At 40.3% G+C, this 23082-nt stretch overlaps 1 pseudogene; it reads left to right on the forward strand.

Annotated features, from left to right (window-relative positions):
• Nucleotides 1–604: 604 nt before the first annotated feature.
• On the forward strand, nt 605–15942 carry LOC147371957 (thymidylate synthase pseudogene; annotated as a pseudogene).
• Nucleotides 15943–23082: the final 7140 nt, after the last annotated feature.

Below are 23082 nucleotides of genomic sequence, written 5' to 3' on the forward strand. Positions count from 1 at the left end.
ATGAAGGTAATTGAAAATAGAACCAGTCATTCTACTCAATCTCTTGGTGGGATGGAAGACTAACTCTCTCCCAGACATCCCAATAGTTTTATGTCATCGTTGCAAAAACGTCTCTAATATTGCAGGGTCTATCTGGTCTATTGAGGGACTATTCTGTATCTGGTTCTTCACTGAAACAGGCTTATTTTGACCTGCTGAATTTTCTCATTTATTTTATGAAATGCATAACTTACACACTCAATTCTCATCTCAGGAAACAGTCTGATTTCTCTCAGAGTTCTCAAACTAAGTACATGGAATTCAGTGAATGTGGAAGTCAGTTTCTCCCCTTTGTCCTTGGCTGGACATTAGGGTGGAGTAGGTGCCTGAATGGGCTTCCCAGGTGACTCAGTTGTAAGGAATCCGCCCGCCAGGAAGGAGATGTGGGTTCGATCCCTGGGTTGGGAAGATCCCCTGGAGAATGGAAATGGCAACCCACCCCAGTACTCTTGCCTGGGAAATCCCATAGATAGAGGAACCTGGCGGGCTACAGTCCATGGGGTCGCAAAGAGTAGACACGACTGAGCGACAGTTAGGTAGTTAGAATAGAAAAAAGGAGTTCAAAATGGCGGTAGCTAAAAGACAAAGAAAGGAAAAGCCTGTGAAAATAGAACAAAGGAAGGTTCAAGGACCAGAGTGAGGACCTCAGGTAAAACAAACATCCCTCCTGGCTAGCCCAATTTACATAAGGCAGGCCCAGAGGGGAGGAGAAAAAAACATATAAAAAGAGGAGCCAAAATTGAGCTGGGGGGCCTCTCTTCTCTTTGGTCTTTTGGGTCAGCATGCCCTCATGCCTTGGGGATGTATTTTCCTTTACTTTCTAAAGAAAACTGACCTGTAACACGGAGCTGTAACACTGGTCCATTTGAGAGCTGTAACGCTGGTCCATCAGTCGCTTCAGATTTTTGTTGCAACAAGACAGAACCAAGGATATTACACACTCCCCCAACACGACTGAAAAACAACAACATGTGCCTGAGTGGAGGAATCAGAAAACCAGGATCAGCTGCTTCTGCCCCAAGCAGGGGTGCAGCCTGCACACGTCACTGTCATGTCTAATCCTCAGATGCCTTAGCGACAAAACAAGGGTTTGGATGATTTCCAAGGCACTGAAAGCTTATATATTGGAGTGAGCAAAAAGTTCATTTCAGTTTTCTCAACAGATATTATGGAGAACCCAAATGAACTTTTTGGCCAGATCAATATTATCCACAGATTTTTGTGATATTTCCATTCACTTTGCTAGAGAGCATACACTTATTTCAACCTTTATCGCATTTCCAATCGATATACCTCTTTTTTTAATTGTTTGCCTGGATAAAATTTTCATAAGTGTATTTTTAGTTCCCCTTCAATCTTGGGCTTGAAAGGATCTGAAAAGTAATTGTGCAACTCACTCATTTAACAAACATTTAGTGAGCACTTATTGTGTGCCAGTCCCTAGGCTAGGGGCTTGGGAAAATAAAATGTAAATGATTATAATACTGATGTTCTTAATTATTTCTCTTCAAAAACACTGAATGAGAGACTTGATCTCAGCCTCAACCCAAAGTATACATCTAGTCTAAGAAAATGTTTAATTCAAAAGATCACTATGTTATACCAGACCCAAGAAGACACTAAAACCCTTTGCTAATATGGCATTGGCAACTCATACCCTCCAGCACATTTTAAAGAGATAGTGTTAAAGTGATTTGAGTTCTGAAAGTGTGTTAGTTGCTCAGTTGTGTCTGACTCTCTGCAACCCTATGAACTGTAGCCTGCCAGGCTCCTCTGTCCATGGGATTCTCCAGGCAAGCATACTGCCATTTCCTTAACTTGTCTAGCCAGTGCCTGGTACAGTGGGAAAGAACTATTGTAAGTTTTATCTTCCTACCCTTCCTTCCTTTCTTTCCATCTCTTTTTCCCTAAAATTAGCCTGTCTTCTCTCTCACTCTTCCTACTCCAGCTGTACTCAAAGGGTACGTCACTGAAGCAGCAAGATCAGCAAGCATCTTCTTCATCCCCACTTTCAACACTAGTGAACTGACAACTGCCTACTTTGCTTCTAACCTGACTGCATTCCCAACCTTTTATCCAGTACATGCTTACACCAACATAAACTGGAAACCAAGTGGGTGAAAGGAAACCTGGTATTATCCATAATTTGCTATGTTATTAAGAAAGCTGCACTTTTGGACTCTGTGGGAGAGGGCGAAGGTAGGATGATTTGGGAGAATAGCATTGAAACATGTTTAATATATGTGAAATGAATCACCAGTCCAGGTTCAATGCATGATACAGGATGCTCGGGGCTGGTGCACTGGGATGACCCAGAGGGATGGTATGGGGAGGGAGGTGGGAGGGGGGTTCAGGATGAGGAGCATGTGTATACCCATGGCAGGTTCATGTTGATGTATGGCAAAACCAACACAATATTGTAAAGTAATTAGCCTCCAATTAAAATAAATAAATTTCTAATAAAAAAAAGAAAGCTGCAGAGTCTGATATTAACCAGGAAGTCAAATAATTCACGTTTGCAGGAAAATTCTACATCTGCTGTTCTCCACTCCCTAACAAGGCTCAGTAAGATTGAATCTGTTGTGTGACTACATATTTACATAACAGATTTTTCTCTGCTTTTCTGTTGCTCTAACTGATTTAGAATGTAACTCTAATCTCCAGTGCCCCTCCCGCCAGGAACTAAGTCTATTAGAATTCAAGAATAATGAAGACTCATTAGTAGTGGTGTATAAGGCATTACAAAAGATAATTTACCACACAAAGAAAATAAATAATTAAAAAGGTTTTCAAACACAGTATTTGGTCACTTTTTTAATGAAATATATCCTAAGAACTAATCACATGGACCACAGCCTTGTCTAACTCAATGAAACTATGAGCCATGCCATGTAGGGCCACCCAAGATGTATGGGTCTTGTTGGAGAGTTCTAACAAAATGTGGTCCACTGGAAAAGGGAATGGCAAACCACTTCAGTATTCTTGCCTTGAGGACCCCATGAACAGTATGAAAAGGCAAAAAGATAGGACACTGAAAGATGAACTCCTCAGGTCAGTAGGTGCCCAATATGTGACTGGAGATCAGTGGGGAAATAACTCCAGAAAGAATAAAGAGATGGATCCAAAGTAAGAACAACAATCAGTTGTGGATGTGACTGGTGATAGAAGCAAGCTCCGATGCTGTAAAGAACAATATTGCATAGGAACCTGGAATGTTAGGTCCATGAATCAAGGCAAACTGGAAGTGATCAAACAGGAGATGGCAAGAGTGAACATCGACATTTTAGGAATCAGCAAACTAAAATGGGCTGGAATGGGTGAATTTAACTCGGATGACAATTGTATCTATTATTGTGGACATAAATCGGTTAGAAAAAATGGAGTAGCCATCATAGTACACAAAAGAGTCTAAAATGTAGTACTTGGATGCAATCTTAAAAAGGACAAAATTATCTCTGTTCATTTCCAAGGTAAACCATTCAATATCACAGTAATCCAAGACTATGCCCCAACCAGTAATGATGAAGAAGCTGAAGTTGAATGGTTCTATGAAGACCTACAAGACCTTCTAGAATTAACACCCCAAAAAAGATGTCCTTTTCCTTATAGGGAACTGGAATGCAAAAGTAGGAAGTCAAGAAATACCTGGAGTAATAGGCAATTTGGCCTTGGAGTACAGAATGAAGCAGGGCAAAGGCTAATAAAGTTTTGCCAAGAGAATGCACCCGTCATAGCAAACACCTTATTCCAACAACACAAGAGAAGACTCTACACATGGACATCACCAGATGGTCAACACCAAAATCAGGTTGATTATATTTTTTGCAGCCAAAGATGGAGAAGCTCTATACAGTTAGCAAAAACAAGACCAGGAGCTGACTGTGGCTCAGATCATGAACTCCTTATTGCCAAATTCAGACTGAAATTGAAGAAAGTAGGGAAAACCACTAGACCATTCATGTATGACCTAAATCAAATCCCTTATGATTATACAGTGGAAGTGAGAAATAAATTTAAGGGACTAGATCTGACAGAGTGCCTGAAGAACTATGGATGGAGGTTCGTCACATTGTACAGGAAACAGGAATTGAGACCATCCCCAAGAAAAAGAAATGCAAAAAGGAAAAATGGTTGTCTGGGGAGGCCTTATAAATAGCTGAGAAAAGAAGAGAAGCAAAAAGCAAAGGAGAAAAGGAAAGATATACCCATCTGAATGCAGAGTTCCAAAGAACAGCAAGGAGAAATTAGAAAGCCTTCCTCAGTGATCAATGCAAAGAAAGAGGAAAACAACAGAAAGGGAAAGACTAGAGATCTCTTCAAGAAAATTAGAGATACCAAAAGAACATTTCATGCAGACAGGCTCAATAAAGGACAGAAATGGTATGGAACTAACAGTAGCAGAAGATATTAAGAAGAGATGGCAAGAATACACAAGAAGAACTATACAAACAAGAGTTTTATGACCCAGATTATCACGATGGTGTGATCATTGACCTAGAGCCAGACATCCTGGAATGTGAAGTCAAGTGGGCCTTGAAGCATCACTACAAACAAAGCTAGTGGAGGTGATGGAATTCCAGTTGAGCTATTTCAAATCCTAAAAGATGATGCTGTGAAAGTGCTTCACTCAATATGCCAGCAAATTTGGAAAACTCAGCAGTGGTCATAGGACTGGAAAAGTCAGTTTTCTTTCCAATCCCTAAGAAAGGCGATGCCAAAGTACTGCACAATTGCACTCATCTCACATGCTAGTAGGGTAATGCTCAAAATTCTCCAAGCCAGACTTCAGCGGTATGTGAACCATGAGCTTCCAGATGTTCAAGCTGGATTTAGAAAAGGCAGAGGAACCAGAGACCAAATTGCCAACATCCATTGGATCATGGAAAAAGCAAGAGAGTTCCAGAAAAACATCTATTTCTTCTTTATTGACTATGCCAAAGCCTTTGACTGTGTGGGTCACAACAAACTGTGGAAAATTCTGAAAGAGATGGGACTACCAGACCCCCTTTCATGCCTCCTGAGAAATCTGTATGCAGGTCAAGAAGCAACTGTTAAACTGGACATGGAACAACAGACTGGTTCCAAATAAGAAAAGGAGTATGTCAAGGTTGTATATTGTCACGCTACTTATTTAACTTATATGCAGAGTACATCATGAGAAATGCTGGGCTGGATGAAGTACAAGCTGGAATCAAGATTGCTGGGAGAAATATCAATAACCTCAGATATGCAGATTACACCACCCTTAGGGCAGAAAGTGAAGAAGAACTAAAGAGCCTCTTGATGAAAGTTAAAGAGGAGAGTGAAAAGCTGGCCTAAAGCTCAACATTCAGAAAACTAAGATCATGGCATCCAGTCTCACCACTTCATGGCAAATAGATGGGGAAACAATGGAAACAGTGACAGACTTTATTTTGGGGGGCGCCAAAATCACTACAGATGATGACTGCAGCCATGAAATTAAAAGACACTTGCTACTTGGAAGAAAAGCTATGATCAACCTAGACAGCATATTAAAAAGCAGAGACATTACCTTGCTGACAAGGTCCATTAGTCAAAACTATAGTTTTTCCACTAGTTATGTATGGATGTGAGATTTGGACCAAAAAGAAGGCTGAGTGCCAGAGAATTGATGCTTTTGAACTGTGGTGTTGGAGAACTCTTGAGAGTCCCTTGGACCTAAAGGAGATCCAACCAGTCAATTCTAAAGGAAATCAATCCTGAATATTCATTGGAAGGACTGATGCTGAAACTGAGGCTCCGATACTTTGGCCACCTGATGCATCAGAAAAGACCCTGATGCTGGGAAAGATTGAAGGCAGGAGGAGAAGGGGATGACAGAGAATGAGATGGTTGGATGGCATCACTGACTCAATGGACATGAGTTTGAGCAAGTTCCAGGAAATGGTGAAGGACAGAGAAGCCTGGCGTGCTACAAATTCATGGGGTCACAAAGAGTCGGACACAACTAAGCAACTGAACAAAAAAACAAGCACATGAAATATATGTTTGGAAATGAGAAAGGTAAAGGGAAGAAATGAAGTTGGAGAATTAAGCAGGAGTTCATATACTGAATACTTTCTACCAAAGTGAATGTGAAACCATGGGAGGATTTCAAGTGTGATCCTATTTGCATTTAAGAAAGGAAACATTGACTATTTTATGAAGAGTAGACTGGAAAGAGCAAGAGAGTTTAGGGCAACAAGTTAAGAGGTTGGTGCCTATCCCAGCCACTAGGATCTCTCCACAACACCAGTATCAAAACATTTTGAGGCTCCTTCACAGCCTTTATCCCTCTGCTTTAAAGCATTTACATACATGCTTTCTCTCTCCTTCCGGAACAATCTTCTTAAGGTGGGAACTAAGTCACATAGCCTCATAATAGCCAGCAATTAACACTTAGGATATACTAGCACCCTAGGTACAATGCAGGAGACTCCGGTTGGATTCCTGGGTAAGGAAGATCCACTGGAGAAAGGATAGGCTTCAGTATTCTTGGGCTTCCCTTGTGACTCAGCTGCTGAAGAATCCACCTGCAATACAGGAGACCTGGGTTCAGTCCCTGGATTTGGAAGATCCCCTGGAGAAAGGAAAGGCTACCCACTCTAGTATTCTGGCCTAGAGAATTCCATGGACTGTATTGTCCATGGGGTCACAAAGAGTCAGACATGACTGGATGACTTTCACTTTCACTTTTAGGTACAAAACGTTTAACTCCACAGTAACCACAGGAGATAGCTATTATTCCCCATTTACCAATGAAGAAATTCTCATTCAGAAATATTTGCCCAAATAGGCTGGTAAATGGTGGCGCTTGGATTCCCACTCAAGTCTGCCTTGCTCCAGGTCTCTCTTCACTCCTGCAGTGATCAATAAACACACACACCGTTGAGCTGCAAGATGTCTGATTCCAATCTTATCAAACTACAGATTTTCTTTTGATGTGTGCTTTCCGACAAATGGGTGGGAAAATGTTAACCATATTTCAGGCTTTTTTTTTTTTCCCAGAGTATGCTGTACCAGGGGGCTTTTTATTCTCACAGTAAATGTAAAGGTGCAATTTGGGGTTTTTCAAAACAGTATCGTAAGTACTGAACAGACTTACCAGCCAAGTCGGATGAAAAGGAAAAGGATGCTGGAACCAAAGAGGAAAGCCAAGGCCAGCCAAGAGCATCCGCGGCAGGCTCTGTGCAGTACCAGGAAACATTAAAGGCTGGCATCACTCCCCTCTTAATCCATAATGTGACTGAGCTGCAACCCCAGTGGTTTTGAGAAAAAAGAATCAGCAGAATTTTGCAACTTTAATAGAATGTATAAGCAACTAAAAGTTGCAGGGATGCCTTCTCTTCATTACCTCAGCAGTCATACTCTGACCTTGTGGCCGCTCTTTGTGAAAAACCCTTTTATGTTTTCTCACTTAAGTAGAATTAACATTTTTCCCTCTGTGGCATGAACTCATGGTAGACGAAAGCTTTCATAGATAGCAAGTAGTTTTTCAATGTCACATTCCTATCACAGTGTTATGGAACAAAACTAATTGTCATCAGGATTGAAGGCAATTCTATTCACAGCAAGATAAATTGGATTTCTAAACTGTGATTTCCATTGTGTTACCTCTGTGTATCATGAAAGTTATCCTGAAGTGCACAGCAGTCAGGCTACTTACTTATACAGTGACGTCCAGCTTTATGCTGAATCTGTCATCTTTTGCTTCCCAAGGGAGGACAGAAGCACAACAGAAGCATAATTGTAGACCACCATTCAATGGAAGGGGTTAATGAGGATACATTGCTTTAAATATCAGTGTGAACATTCAAAGACTACAAGAAAATAGTCCATTCCCTTAGAAGAGTAGGCATTCTTGTGAATTGTCCATTTCATCACTGTGGAGTTTTATGTGCATGTGAGGTTTTCTCTCTCTCTCTACTTTTTTAATAATACTTTTTTAGATATATGCATACAGTATAACTGGGCTTCCCAGGTGGCTCAGTGGTAAAGAATCTGCCTGCCAATGCAGGAGGCACAAGAGACAAGGGTTCGATCCCTGGGTTGGGAAGATCCCCTGGAGGAGGAAATGGCAATCCACCCGAGTATTCTTGCCTGGGAAATCCCATGAACAGAGAAGCCTGGAGGGCTATAGGCTGTCACAAAGAGTCAGACACGACTGAGCCACTGAGAACAGCATACAGTATAACTATTTCAAAATGTAAACCACCACCAATAAAAATATCCCATCTTGCAATCTGTAAATTTGGACTCCACTCATCTTAACTTTTAATATATTGAGCAATGTCTTAGGTTGCACTTTCAAAATCTTTTAGAAAAAAATAAGATTTTCTAAGTTAATTAATAGATTAAAAATACTATGGAGAACGAGATGGACAGTGCAAATGTTCATGCTGTTGTCATTAAAAGGCAAACTAGGACTTGCGTGGTGTCCAGGGGCTAAGACTCTGAGCTCCCAACATTGGGAACCCAGATCTGATCCCTAGTCAGGAAACTAGATCCCACATGCCACAACTAAGAGAATGAGTGCCGCAACAAAGATCAAAGATGCTGCATGTCGCAACCAAGCCCCAGTGCAGCCAAATTTTTTTTTTTTAATTGTTTTCTAAAGGCCTCTCACAAAAAGAAAAAAAAAAGTCAAACTGGGGATAGTAAAGCCTAGAACCATGGACTTCAGAGTCAATCCTCTGGGTTTGAATCTTGTCTCACCACTGTTGTGATCTGGACAAATTACTGAACCTTACTGTGCCTCCATTTTCTTATCTGCAAAATGTAGATTATAAGAATACACACTTCATAGTAGATTGTCATGAAGATTAGAGCTAACAACATACTTAGAAAAATTCCTGGCGCACACTAAACACTCGGTGGTACAACTTATTATTACTACTACTATTATTATCTGAAAGCAGCCTGTTTTTTACACAAACAAGTGATAAACTACTCATAGTTCTATCTCAATCATTCCAGCAGGTTAACTTAAAATCTCTTGCAAGCAGTATCATGTTGCCTCATTCACATTTCTAAGCATCTTTGAAAATAAGAACACTGCAGTCCTAAAAAAAGAAAAACAAACTTCTTATAGTTTACTTTTCCCCACTTATTTTTTATTGATGGTAATTTTCTATGTTGAAAGCAAATCCAAGTTATCCAGCCCATTGCTGTTGTTCAGTCACTAAGTCATGTCTGACTCTCTGCGACCCCACAGACTGCAGCATGCCAGGCTTCCCTGTTCTTCACTATCTCCCAGAGTTTGCTCAAACTCATGTCTATTGAGTAAGTGATGCCATCCAACCATTTCATCCTGTTACCCCCTTCTCCTCCTGCCCTCAATCTTTCCCAGCATCAGGATCTCTTCCAGTGAGTCGGCTCCTCACTTCAGGTGGCCAGCGTATTGGAGCTTCAGCACTGGAGCCAAAAAAATAAAATCTGCCACTGTTTCCACTTTTTTCCCTTCTGCTCGCCATGAAATGATGGGACTGGATGTCATGATCTTCATTTTTTGAATGTTGAGTTTTAAGCCAGCTTTTTCACTCTCCTCTTTCACCCTCATCAAGAGACTCTTTAGTTCCTCTTTGCTTTCTGCCATTAGAGTGGTATCATCTGCATATGTGAGGTTGTTGATATTTCTCCTGGTAATCTTGATTCTAGTGTGTGAGTCATCCAACCTGGCATTTCACATGATGTACTCTGCATATAAGTTAAATAAGCAAGGTGACAATATACAGCCTTGATGTACTCCTTTCCCAATTTGGAACTAGTCCATTGTTCCATGTCTGGTTCTGACTATTGCACTTGACCTGCATACAGATTTCTCAGGAGGCAGGTAAGGTGGTAGTCCCATCTCTTTAAGAATTTTCAAAAAAAAAGAAAAGAAATTTCCACAGTTTGTTGCGATCCACAGAGTCAAAGGCTTTAGCATAGTCAATGAACCAGAAATAGATGATTTTATGGAATTTCCTTGCTTTTTCTATGATCCAGAGGATGTTGGCAATTTGGCCTCTGGTTCCTCTGCCTTTTCTAAATCCAACTTGTACATCTACAAGTTCTCGGTTCACATACTGCTGAAGCCTAGCTTGAAGAATTCTGAGCACTGTCTTGCTAGCATGTTAAATGAGTGCAATTATATAGTTTAAATATTTTTTGGCATTGCCTTTCTTTGGGATTAGAATGAAAACTGACCCTTTCCAGTCTTGTGGCCGTTGCTGAGTTTTCCAAATTTGCTGGCATATTGAGTGCAGCACTTTAACACCATCATCTTTTAGGATTTTAAATAACTCAGATGGAATACCACCACCTCCACTAGCTTTGTTTGGTGTCCAATCAATACCTGGGCGTTGTTCCTTGGTTTCCTGTCAAATCCTTATAGGATCTTGGAAAATATCACCGCCTGCAACATTCCCCACTGTTAGACACAAGATAAAATTCCTTTGTTTTTGACATGGGTCATTTATGGATACTGGAAATTATACAATCATACATCTTATTTGCTAAATACTAAAAGGAAAGGAAACATTATACCTTACAGTGTCTCAGAAAGAGGTAAAATAAAGAGAATGCGAACAAGTAACATTTTCCTAGTTCATTTGGATTAAAGAGAATTCCTAGTTACACACGATGAGGTTTTCACAAGCAGCAAGTTAGAGAACCTATATTTTTGTGTCAATACAAAACTGCCAAATGATTTTTCCCAAAATTTAAATTTTTCTATCTAACAAAACTGATTTTCTTGAGTCCAAGGAGGGTATGTTATTCATCCAGCAGTATCTAGCAAATATAGATTGTACAATACTTATTGACCTAAGTAAATCTGAATGGCACAGCACTGGGCTCAAGGGAGACACTCAAATATTTTTCGAATGAAATGAATGAATCAGACAAAGACTAACAGAAACTGGTTCTGCGTGATCTGTCTTGCTGGTTGTAATAGAGATTAAGAGAGAAATATAGGAGGGCGGAATGGATACCATCCCAAAGCTACACACACACATACATATCTAATACAGAAAGTCCCCTCCATACTAATGCATTCCATTCTGATACCACGTTCCATTTGTTCAGTTGACTAACAAGTCCAACAAAGGAAGCCTAGGTAGCCAACTGACACAACTGGGTACATAGTACTGTACTGTAATAGGTTCATAATACTTTTCACACAAATAATACATTTAAAAAAACACAAAAAAATAAAATAGGCTTAATCTTTCAGTACAATACCTTGAAAAGTATAATAATATGGTACAACAGTAGTACAGGAGTTGGCATCAAGTGAACAGACAAGAAGAGTTACTGACTAGAGGAGGGAGAGGAGGTGGGAGATGGTAGAGCCAAAGGATCATCAGCAGTAGCAGATGGAAGGCAAGCTTCAATTTCACTCATCCCTGACATTGATGGCATAGCTTCTGGTTCCTTGCTGAAACCAGATGCCCATTTCCCACCTTTGAAAGTTTGCAACTTGAAGGTTCCTAGGTAGCAGACTTGTTATATATGCATTCACATACACAACCTGAAGCAATATCAATAATTTACATTGAGAATTAATAGGAGCCAGGACTTCTCTGCTAGTCTAATGGCTAAAGACTCCAAGCTCCCAATGCCAGGGGACTGAGTTCAATCCCTGGTCAGGAAACTAGATCCTGCTTTCTGCAACTAAAAGATCCCACATGCTGCAATGAAGATGGAAGATCTTGCAAGTCACAACTGTTGTATAAATAATGACAATATTAAACAAATTGCTTGAATATAATCCACCATTTACAATAGGCTTGATCTGTTCTTGAGGGAGAAAATTTCCCCAATTTGTATCGTTTTGGCTTTTAAATCTGAAAAAAAAAGGAAAGAAACTTTCTGAAATGTCTACTGAGATAGATCGAAGCTGCTGCATCCCTGTTCATCACATTCAGGCCTAGGGTAACCACGTGTCATCATCATTCCCCAGCACTGGAACTGAGAACTGAGTTCAGTCCTCCCACATGACATCATTATTCCTAAGATCTTTCAAGACACTTGAAAGCCCTTCAAACTCTCTTATTCTTCTCAGTCCCTGTCCAGTCCAACCAGGAAGGCAGACAGTTGCCAGAACGGTTAGGTCAAGGATTGAAACAAGTGGGGAATATCTCTTTCTACAATGATGAGTATATTCATCCTATGCAAAAAGATAAGTAGATAGAGGTAAATCTATATTATAATCAAGGGTACTGCTCTTCATAGTAGAAATAAGCAAGACATTTCCTCCAGATTTTATTTCATATGCCATCATTTCTCAACACTGATTTCTGTTCATAAACAAGTTTCACTGGGAAATTTCCATTTAAGACAGTATATTTAAAGTAGCCCAAAGAGAAACCATTTACACATTTTGCTGTAGTTCCAAGTAAGGTCAATTTCACTGAGGCATATGGCAAAATTTTAAAAATACTTAAAAGTCATTGAAAAAAGTTCATTATCAGAGGAGATCATATGCATGTTCACAGAGGAGATGCAGATGTTACACTGAGATTTGTCAAGTTGTCAAGGAAAACAACTCAGGGCCAGGGCCAGAAGGAAGGAATTCTTGTCTCCTAAGGCTAACCTAAGTAAGGAGAAGCACCCCAGCTTGCCTCTGCCAAGAATGCTGTTCCATAGCAATTAAAAACTCTGGATGGAATATTGAAAACATCTTTTTTTTTTAATGCAAGTATGGGCTTGTCAAGAAAACAAAGAGTCCTCAAAACCCAAAAATAAAGAGAAATGGGAAACACAGAGAAGCAGAGCCCCAAAATTGACAGTTACTCTGATGGCATTTGCCAAACCCCAGAGTCCTTGAACTTCATTTTCTGACCTTAAAGATCATAAGGGTCAGTCTAAAGTGGGAGGCTCTATAAGAGATTTCCCCCTGAATCACAAAAGGCCACACTCACAATATCAGAGTGAAGTAGAAATCAGCCAGCCCCAGTTCAAGGAGGCAGCAAATAAAATTGCCTGCCTGCCCTAAATGCTGTCACTAGTTTGGGGGTAGGCGTGGAGGGCGTGAATCTCCCTTGAGAATTCTTAACACAAGCTGATTCTTTCTAAAGCTTGTAGCCCAAACAAATAATACCTTGGAGTGAGAAAACTTAAACAGATACTTCAGAATAAAGTGATCTCACATTGGTAATGCCCCGGACATCTAGCAGAAACGAATGAAAACCCTAAAAGAACCCACCCTCAATGTAGGCATGAAAAATTCTCACGGATAAAAATAGGAAATCAGAGTCACAAATCCCAAACCAGGGAAGCATTTAACTCACTGTGAAAGGCAGCAGAAACAGCAGACGACATAAACTAACTTGTAAACTTCAAATATAGGAAGAAACCTACAAGTATGTTTACTTTTGTTTAAAAATTTAAAAGGGAGGGTTGAAACTATGACTAAGAAGAAAAAGACTTCAGTACTCACAGGAAGAAGCAGAATCTCTGGAGCTATGGCAGGAAAAGAGGGACAGGAAGGGGCAGGGCCACCTTGCCTGCAGTCAGCCATCCCTCAGGCCCCCAGTCTGCAGTGGCTGCTGCTCTACGGGGAGCTTAAGTATCAGAGATAGATACCTGATTGGATACCTGGATGATCTAGTAGTTTTCCCTACTTTCTTCAATTTAAGTCTGAATTTGGCAATAAGGAGTTCATGATCTGAGCCACAGTCAGCTCCCGGCCGTGTTTTTGCTGACTGTATAGAGCTTCTCCATCTTTGGCTGCAAAGAACATAATCAATCTGATTTCAGTGTTGACCATCTGATGATGTCCATGTGTAGAGTCTTCTCTTGTGCTGTTGGAAGAGGGTGTTTGCTATGACCAGTGTGTTCTCTTGGCAGAACTCTACTAGCCTTTGCCCTGCTTCATTTTGTACTCCAAGGCCAAATTTGCCTGTTACTCCACGTATTTTTGACTTCCTGCTTTTGCATTCCAGTCCCCTATAATGAAAAGGACATCTTTTTTGGGTGTTAGTTCTAGAAGGTCTTGTAGGTCTTCATAGAAACGTTCAACTTCAGCTTCTTCAGCATTACTGGTTGGGATATAGACTTAGATTACTGTGATATTGAATGGTTTGCTTTGGAAACGAACAGAGATCATTCTGTAATTTTTGAGATTGCATCTAAGCACTGCATTTTGAACTCTTTTGTTCACTATGATGGACACTCCATTTCTTCTAAGGGATTTTTGCCTACAGTAGTAGATATAAAGGTCATCTGAGTTAAATTCACCCATTCCAGTCCATTTTATTTCACTGATTCCTAAAATGTCGATGTTCATTCTTGCCATCTCCTGTTTGACCACTTCCAATTTGCCTTGATTCATGTACCTAACATTTCAGAGGTTCCTATGCAATATTGCCGTTTATAGCATCGGACTTCACTTCCGTCACCAGTCACAACCACAACTGAGTGTTGGTTTTGCTTTGGCAAATAGATGGGAAAACAATGGAAACAGTGAGAGACTTTATTTTGAGGGGCTCCAAAAATCACTGCATATGGTGACTGCAGCCATGAAATTAAAAGACATTTGCTCCTTGGAAGAAAAGTTATCACCAACCTAGATAGCATATTAAAAAGAAGACACATTACTTTGCCAACAAATGTCCGTCTAATCAAAGCTTTAGTTTTCCCAGTAGTCATGTATGGATGTGAGAATTGGACTATAAAAAAAGCTGAGCACCAAAGAATTGATGCTTTTGAACTATGGTGTTAGAGAAGACTCTTTAGAGTCCCTTGGACTGCAAGGAGATCAAACCAGTCCATCCTAAAGGAGATCAGTCCTGAATATTCATTGGAAGGACTGATGCTGAAGCTGAAACTCCAGTACTTTGGCCACCTGATGCAAAGAACTGACTCATCGGAAAAGACCCTGATGCTGGGAAAGATTGAAGGCAGGAGGAGAAGGGGCTGACAGAGGATGAGATGGTTGGATGGCATCACTGACTCAATGGACGTGAGTTTGGGTGAACTCTGGGAGTCAGTGATGGACAGGGAGGCCTGGTGTGCTGCGGTCAGTGGGGTCACAAAGATTCGGACACGACTGAGTGACTGAAATGAACTGAACTGAACTGATAGATTTATCATGTCCTTCGTTGTGACTTCCAAAGAATGACTGCACCCTCACCGGCTCATTGTCAGTATTCCTAACACAAGTGTGCTACAGACTGAGAGGTGAATTTCCCCTGCTGACACTCAAACGTGTTTTCTGAAAGGGTGTTTGCAAGGCGTTGTGGTTTATCAATCAAGGGATCCACAAACATTAAGGAGATGCCTTCCAAGCAGGGTGAAAATCTAGGATTCCCATGGGTCCTGAGATTTCTTGGACAGCCTGGAACTCTTCACCAGAAAAGAAGCGGGTGAAGGCCAGTTTACAGATTTCAGTGGAGGCTTTGGGGGCTCCATATACAAAGGACTTCCCTGGTGGCTCAGGCGGTAAAGCATCTGCCTACAATGCAGGAGACTCGGGTTCAATCCCTGGGTTGGGAAGATCTCCTGGAGAAGGAAATAGCAACCCACTCCAGTATTCTTGCCTGGAAAATCCCATAGACGGAGGAGCCTGGTAGGCTACAGTCCATGGGGTCTCAAAGAGTCAGACACAACTGAGCGACTTCACTTTCACATACAAAGATGTGGATTCAGATTATTCAGATCAAGGAATAATCAACTTTGAAGGTGATTGACACAATCAAAACCAGCCCTGAAAACAGAAGAATCATCCTGTCCGCTTGGAATCTAAAAGATCTTCCTCTCGTAACCCACCTCTTGACCCTGCCTCTGTGCCATACCCTTTGCCTTTCTATGTGGGAACCGTGAGCTGACCTGCTGGCTGTACCAGAGGTCGGGAGACAGGGCCTCAGTGTGCCCTTCAACATCACCACATGGTCAGTGAATTTCAAGAGTGGCATATAGCTATTCCCCCAAATTTGAGCAAGCTGAATAATACCATCAGTCATAATAATGGCTAGTGTGGTTATGAACACTTAATGTTTATTTGTTTTATATCTTGCTGTAATAAAGAAACGTTCTGCATTCAGAGAAAGACTTTAGAAAAATTTTTAATAGAATCCTTAGAAATTAAAAATCTCATAATTAAAATTTAAAACTCAGTAAACAAGTTTACTGTGTGGCTAGACCCACTGAAAGAGCATTTATGAAATAGACTATAATCCTGAAGAAGTCAGCAAGAATATGGAACAGAGAGACAAAGAAGTTGAAAATAATGAAACAATCATTAAAAAGCAAAGAAGATAAAGTGAGATGCAATGGGAGATCTAAGTCAGTGAAGTAAGGCAAGAAAATGAAATAAATGAATTTAAGTACTAGAAAGGAAGAAACTCCTTGTGTATGATATATTATCTATACAGAAACCTCTGAAAAAAATTCCAGATTTTTTTTAATAAACAGTAGAACTTAACATGAGATCTGAATATAAAATCAATTGTCCTTCTAAACCAACAGAAAAGAGTTCAAATGCATAGTTTTTTTTAAAGATATAATTTATGGCATTTTAAAAATGTGAAGAATCTAAAAATAAACATACCAAAGATCTTTATAAGAAAAAATTATAAACTTTTATTAATAGACATTAAAAATATCTAAATAAATTGAGGCCGTGTTAATGTATAAAGAGAATCATTATTAAAAAGATGTCAATTCTCTTCAACTTAATTTACGGATTCAAGACAGTCAAAACTGTAGCGAGTCTTCTGAGTCTTGACAAGCTAATTCTAAAAGAATATGGAATAGAAAACATCCCATAAAGCCTAAAGTATGCCTGAGGAAGAACTAGGTGGGAGAAGTTGTTTTTTAAGTGATACTTGAAGCTATGTTAATGAATATATTGTGGTATTTGCATTGGAAAAGACAAATACACCACTAGGACAGGATAGAAACCCAGAAACAGCCCCATGTGTTTGGAATGTGATTTATATTAATAGCAGAGATGTGGAATCACAGGGCAGTGGGAGAAAGCTGGATTTCCAATGGATTCAGTTCAGTTCAGTCGCTCAGTCGTGTCCGACTCTTTGCGACCCCATGAACCGCAGCACGCCAGGCCTCCCTGTCCATCACCAACTCCCGGAGTTCACCCAAACCCATGTCCATCGAGTCGGTGATGCCATCCAAGCATTTCATCCTCTGTCGTCCCCTTCTCCTCCTGCCCTCAATCTTTCCCAGCATCAGGGTCTTTTCTGATGAGTCAGTTCTTCGCATCAGGTGGCCAAAGTATTGGAGTTTCAGCTTCAACATCAGTCCTTCCATTGAACATCCAGGACTCATCTCCTTTAGGATGGACTGGTTGGATTTCCTTGCAGTCCAAGGGACTCTCAAGAGTCTTCTCCAACACCACAGTTCAAAAGCACCAATTCTTCAGTGCTCAGCTTTCTTTATAGTCCAACTCTCACATCCGTACATGACTACTGGAAAAACCGTAGCCTTGACTAGATAGACCTTTGTTGGCAAAGTAATGTCTCTGCTTTTTAATATGCTATCTATGTTCGTCATAACTTTCCTTCCAAGGAGTTAAGCGTCTTCTAATTTCATGGCTGCAATCACCATCTGCAGTGATTTTGGAGCCCAGAGAAATAAAGTCAGCCACTGTTTCCTCTGTTTCCCCATCTATTTGCCATGAAGTGATGAGACCAGATGCCATGATTATGCTGCCCCAACTAGTTATCCATATTAAAAAAGGGGTGAGAAATCTCACCATACCCACAAAACTCAATTCTATATGGATTAAAAAGTTAAATGTAAAAGGCAAAACTGTAAAATGTTTGGGTGAAAATCTCAAAGATTATCTTTATGATATTAGGGAAGGGAAGGATTTCTTTAGTAAAGTACACATATGTATATACACAAACACACACACACACACACACACACACTCCTACCAATAACAATGGGTAAGTTTAAGTAGGTTAAAATTAAGAAATTCTGTTCACCAAAAGATACCATTCAGAGAGTGAAAAGGCAAGGCACAGAGTAAGGACCTGAAAAAATGACAAAATGTTCAGATCTAGACTATATATGGAACGAATACAAATAAATAAGGAAAATACAAGCAATCTTATAGAAAAATGAGCAAGGATGAACAGAAGTTTTGTGGAAGAGGAAGATAAAAAACGTTCAACAAGCACAGGAAAAGAAATTCAATTCAGTTCAGTTCAGTCACTCAGTCGTGTCCAACTCTTGGAGACCCCATGGACTGCAGCACAACAGGCCTCCCTGTCCATCACCAACTCCCAGAGCATACTCAAACTCATGTCCATCAGGTCAGTGATGCCATCCAACCATCTCATCCTCTGTCGGCTGTCTCTCACTGTTTCCATTGATTCCCCATCTATTTGCCATGAAGTGATGGAACCGGATGCCATGATCTTAGGTTTCTGAATGTTGAGTTTTAAGCCAACTTTTTCATTCTCCTCTTTCACTTTCCTCAAGAGGCTCTTTAGTTCTTATTTGCTTTCTGCCATAAAGGTGGTGTCATCTGCATATCTGAGCTTATTGATATTTCTCCCGGCAATCTTGATTCCAGTTTGTGCTTCATCCAGCCCAGCGTTTCTCATGATGTACTCTGCATGTAAGTTAAATAAGCAGGGTGACAATATACAGCCTTGACGTACTCCTTTCCCAATTTGGAACCAATCTGTTGTTTTTTAGTAATTAGGAAAATGCAATAAGTTCTGGCTTAGAACCATAAGTTATGACTTTACTCCTGCAAGATTTGCAAAAATTTAAAGATAATGTTGTCAAGTGTTGGCAAAGATGTGGGATAACAGAAGCAGTGATATCTGCTGGTAGGGAGGGTAAATTGGTAAAAATCACTTTGACATTTATATAGTTTATCTTAAGGTTCACACAATGCAGGGCCTATCAACTTCACTCCTGGATAAACTTGAGAAGCTCTTGCACGTGGGCACCAACTAACAATGTTCAGAGCACCACTGTTTTCTAGAGGAATGGATAAATTATGATATTTCATGTAATGGAATTCTTTGCTGACATGAGCTACAGCTACATGCAAAAAAAAAGTGGATGAACCTTAGAAACATGTTGAGTGTAAACAGTTGTCAAAGAAAACTTACAATATGATTATATTTATATGTCAGAAACATGTAAGCTAAGTACTATCTTATTTGCAGACACAGATTTATGTAGCAAAACCACATGGAAAAATAAGAGAATGATAAACTCAAAATTCAGGGTTGTGATTGTTCTGAATGTGGAGAAAAGAGGATGGAACCCAAGGGACACATGCAAGACTTCATGAGTAATGAGGAAGTACAAGTTTTCAAACTGGGTCATGAATTCCTGGCAATTTATTCTATTGTCATTCTTTGGAGATTAAACACGTTTCATGTATACTGCTTTGTATCTGCAATATTTGATTTAAAAATTTTTAAAGATGATAAGACAAATAAGTGACAGAAAATATCTATCATATGTGTAAAAACAGACAAAATGAAAAGCACAAAATAGAATAATCTTCTACCAATTACTAAGAGAAAATGAAAACACAATAGAAAAATGAGCAAAGGGTATTGTGCAAATAACACAATAAGAAATACAAATGGCCAATAAATACATGAAAAGACATTTAATTTCACTAATCAGTGCAAATGAAACAGAACTATATTTCACCCATCAAACTGAAAGCATTTTTTAATGTGATAACAGCAGGATTAGTAATGGTGTGAAAAATGAACTGACAAAATCTTGTGGAGGACAATCTGATGTTATCTATCAAATTTTAAATGTAAATACTCTTCTGCTCAGCAATTCTGTATCTAAGAACCCATCTGATAGAAATACACATACATTTAGGTCATGTTGTATATAAAATGCTCATTGTAGCATTGTAATAATGGAAAATTGGAAATGACTTAAATGTCCATCAGTAACAAATAGTTTATTTATTTTATCATTTTGAAGTGTCTTCAACTACCAGCAGAAATTGTGCCTTAAATAAATAGGGACTCTTTTTTCTGTTTTTTTTTTTTAATCATATAACAAGCTCTGCATAAAACTCATACCACTGTTTGCTCAGCTGCTCCACTTTGTCATCAAGGACCCAGCATCTTTTCATCCCTCAACTCCTCCATCTTTGAGTACTGACTGATTATGTTCTCAGCTCTTCACTCTCTTTGTCTGCAGTGTAACCTTGCAGTGTGCTATAACAGGCTGATGTTAGACTTGGCCTTGCAACCTTGATTAGCCAGTTGAATGTGAGTGGAAGTAACTGTGTATATGCCAATTCTAAGCCAAGATCATAAGTATCTTGTGTTTCTACTCACCTTCTTGCACTCCTGTGTTGCTTCATAAAAAGAACTGCATTAGAGAGCTACTGATGCAAGGAAAATGAGGAAATACATAAACAGACCTGAACCTAACACCCAACTTGGAGCCACACCCAGCCAGTCTGAAATGAACCCAGCAGAGCCAGAGATCGCTCGCATACCTCTGAGTGTGGAAACAAAAGTTTACACTTGTAATCCACTGTGATTTCAAAGTGGCTTGTTAGACAGAAAAATGAAATAATAAGCTTGGCATGGTGACTTTGCAGCCTTATGCCTGTGGCCTTGGGGCCTCAAGATAGTTTCAAGCTCCATAAATTGCAACTGACTTCAAAGCAGGAAGTGGAGGATGTGAGAATGGCCAGGGCAGAGATAAACCTCCTCGTGATGCTTTTGCCTTTTTTCAAGGAATAGAGATTCCCTGGACACCTCTCTGCCAACTTCCCCTCACATTTCATACTCCAGATTGTGTCACACGGTCTCTTTAGCTATTACAAAGGGTAGAAAGTACATACTTGCAAAGGGGACCGACTGGCTGGAGAAAAGGCCTATCTTCTCTGAGAACAAGAGATATTTGCCCTTTCAGTCAGTTCAGTTCAGTCGCTCAGTCATGTCTGACTCTTTGCGACCCCATGGACTGCGGCATGCCAGGCCTCCCTGTCCATCACCAACTCCCAGAGCTTGCTCACACCATGTCCATCGAGTTGATGATGCCATCCTTTACCTGGACAAAATCAAGGGCTTACTGGCAAAGTATGTATAACTGTGGTTTCTTCCACACACGTTTTGTAACACTGAGCAGAGCTCAGATAGAATAAGGTAGATTTATATGTAGTGACATGACAAAAATTTAAGGTCATTCAAAAAGAATAGGCAATTGCAAAACAATACATGTAATATTTTCACTCATGTTAAAAAATAAGAAATTCAAGTTACAGTGCATACATATGTATGTAAATACACAGGAAAGGGTCTAAAAAATACACATCAAACTCTCATAGCAATCACTGCTGAGAAAGAGGTGGTTTAGGAAAAGGATACATTTTAAAGAACCTTCCTGAGAACCTTCTGAAAAACAAATATCGTGTATTAACATATATATGGAATCTAGAAGAACCAACCTATTTGCAGGGCAGGAACAGAGATGCAGACAGAGAGAATGGACTTGTAGACACAGCATGGGAAGGAGAGAGTGGGGCAAATTGAGAAAGTAGTGAGAGTCAATTCCTAGGTAGGTCGGTAAGAAGTCCAGGGAGCTCAGATCCCCAGGAGAGGGGGGCCTGGGGTTCTTGAGGAGATAGGGCTCTGGAATTCTCAGGGAGGAGGAAAGGACAAACATCTTTTTCCTCTACATTCTTTAGTCTTAGTCACATAAAACATTTTTTTCTTTAAGCCCCGAACTGATGATTACACAACAAACAACTCAGTTCAAACTCTACTAGGGATTATATAACAATGTATCCTGCTTGAGGACAGTTTCTCCTTCCTGAAACCCTTCTGACTAATCCTGTTATCTTAAAATGTACATTATGGGAGTGGGTCTGGTAAAATATTTACAACCTTGAGACATTCTTTTGATTTATTGTAATAACCAGTTTTAAAAGTATATAATTCCCTTGCTAAAGTCTAGCGAGGGGGGCACTGTCCATCCCCCTTCTGATGTCTATGTCAGAAGCTTTCTCTGTTCCTTTTCTTACTTTAATAAAACTCTGCTACACAAAAGCTCTTGAGTGATCAAGCCTGGTCCCTGGTCCCGAAGCTAAATCTTCTTTGGAGATCACAAATCAGACACCATTCACTGTAAGCTATCAGTAGCATTGACATATATACACTACCATGGTAAAATAGATGGTTCCTGGGAAGCTTCTGTATAACAAAGGGAGCTCAGCTGGGTGCTCTGTGATGACCAAGAGGGTTGGGGTCAGGGTGGAATGGGAGGGAGGCTTAAGAGGGAATGGTAGGTGTTAGTCACTCAGTCCTGTCCAACTCTCTGCAACCCCAGGGTCTATCCATCGAATTCTCCAGGCAAGAATATTGGAATGGATTGCCATTCTCTTCTTCAAGGGATCTTCCTGACCTAGAGATCGAACCCATGTCTCCTGCATTGCAGGCAAATTTTTTACCATCTGAGAATATACATATACTTATAGCTGTCTCTGGTGGCTCAGAGGATAAAGCATCTGCCTGCAATGCAGGAGACCTAGGTTCGATCCCTGGGTTGGGAAGATCCCCTGGAGAAGGAAATGGCAACCCACTCCAGTATTCTTGCCTGGAAAATCCCATGGACAGAGGAGCCTGGCGGGCTACAGTCCACAGGGTCGAAAAGAGTTGGACATGACTGAGCGACTTCACTCACTCATAGCTGTCTCACATCGTTGTACAGCAGAAACCAACACAACATAATGAAGCAATTAACAGTCAGTCAGTTCAATTGCTCAGTCATGTTTGACTCTTTGTGACCCCGTAGACTGCAGGATGACAGGCCTCCCTGTCCATCACCAACTCCCAGAGCCTACTCAAACTCATGTCCATTGAGTTGGTGATGCCATTCAACCATCTCATCCTCTGTCTGCCCCTTCTCCTCCTGCCTTCACTCTTTCCCAGCATCAGGGTCTTTGCAAATGAGTCAGTCCTTCATATCCGGTGGCCAAAGTACTGGAGTTTCAGCTTTGGCATCAGTCCTTCCAATGAATAGTCGGGACTGATTTCCTTTAGGATGGACTGGTTGGATCTCCTTGCAGTCCAAGGGACTCTCAAG

The sequence above is a fragment of the Bos grunniens genome, chromosome 5 (assembly GCF_055505025.1).
Source record: "Bos grunniens cultivar Pamir isolate PY7600 chromosome 5, Bosgru_T2T1.0, whole genome shotgun sequence".
In the NCBI taxonomy this organism is placed as follows: domain Eukaryota; kingdom Metazoa; phylum Chordata; class Mammalia; order Artiodactyla; family Bovidae; genus Bos; species Bos grunniens.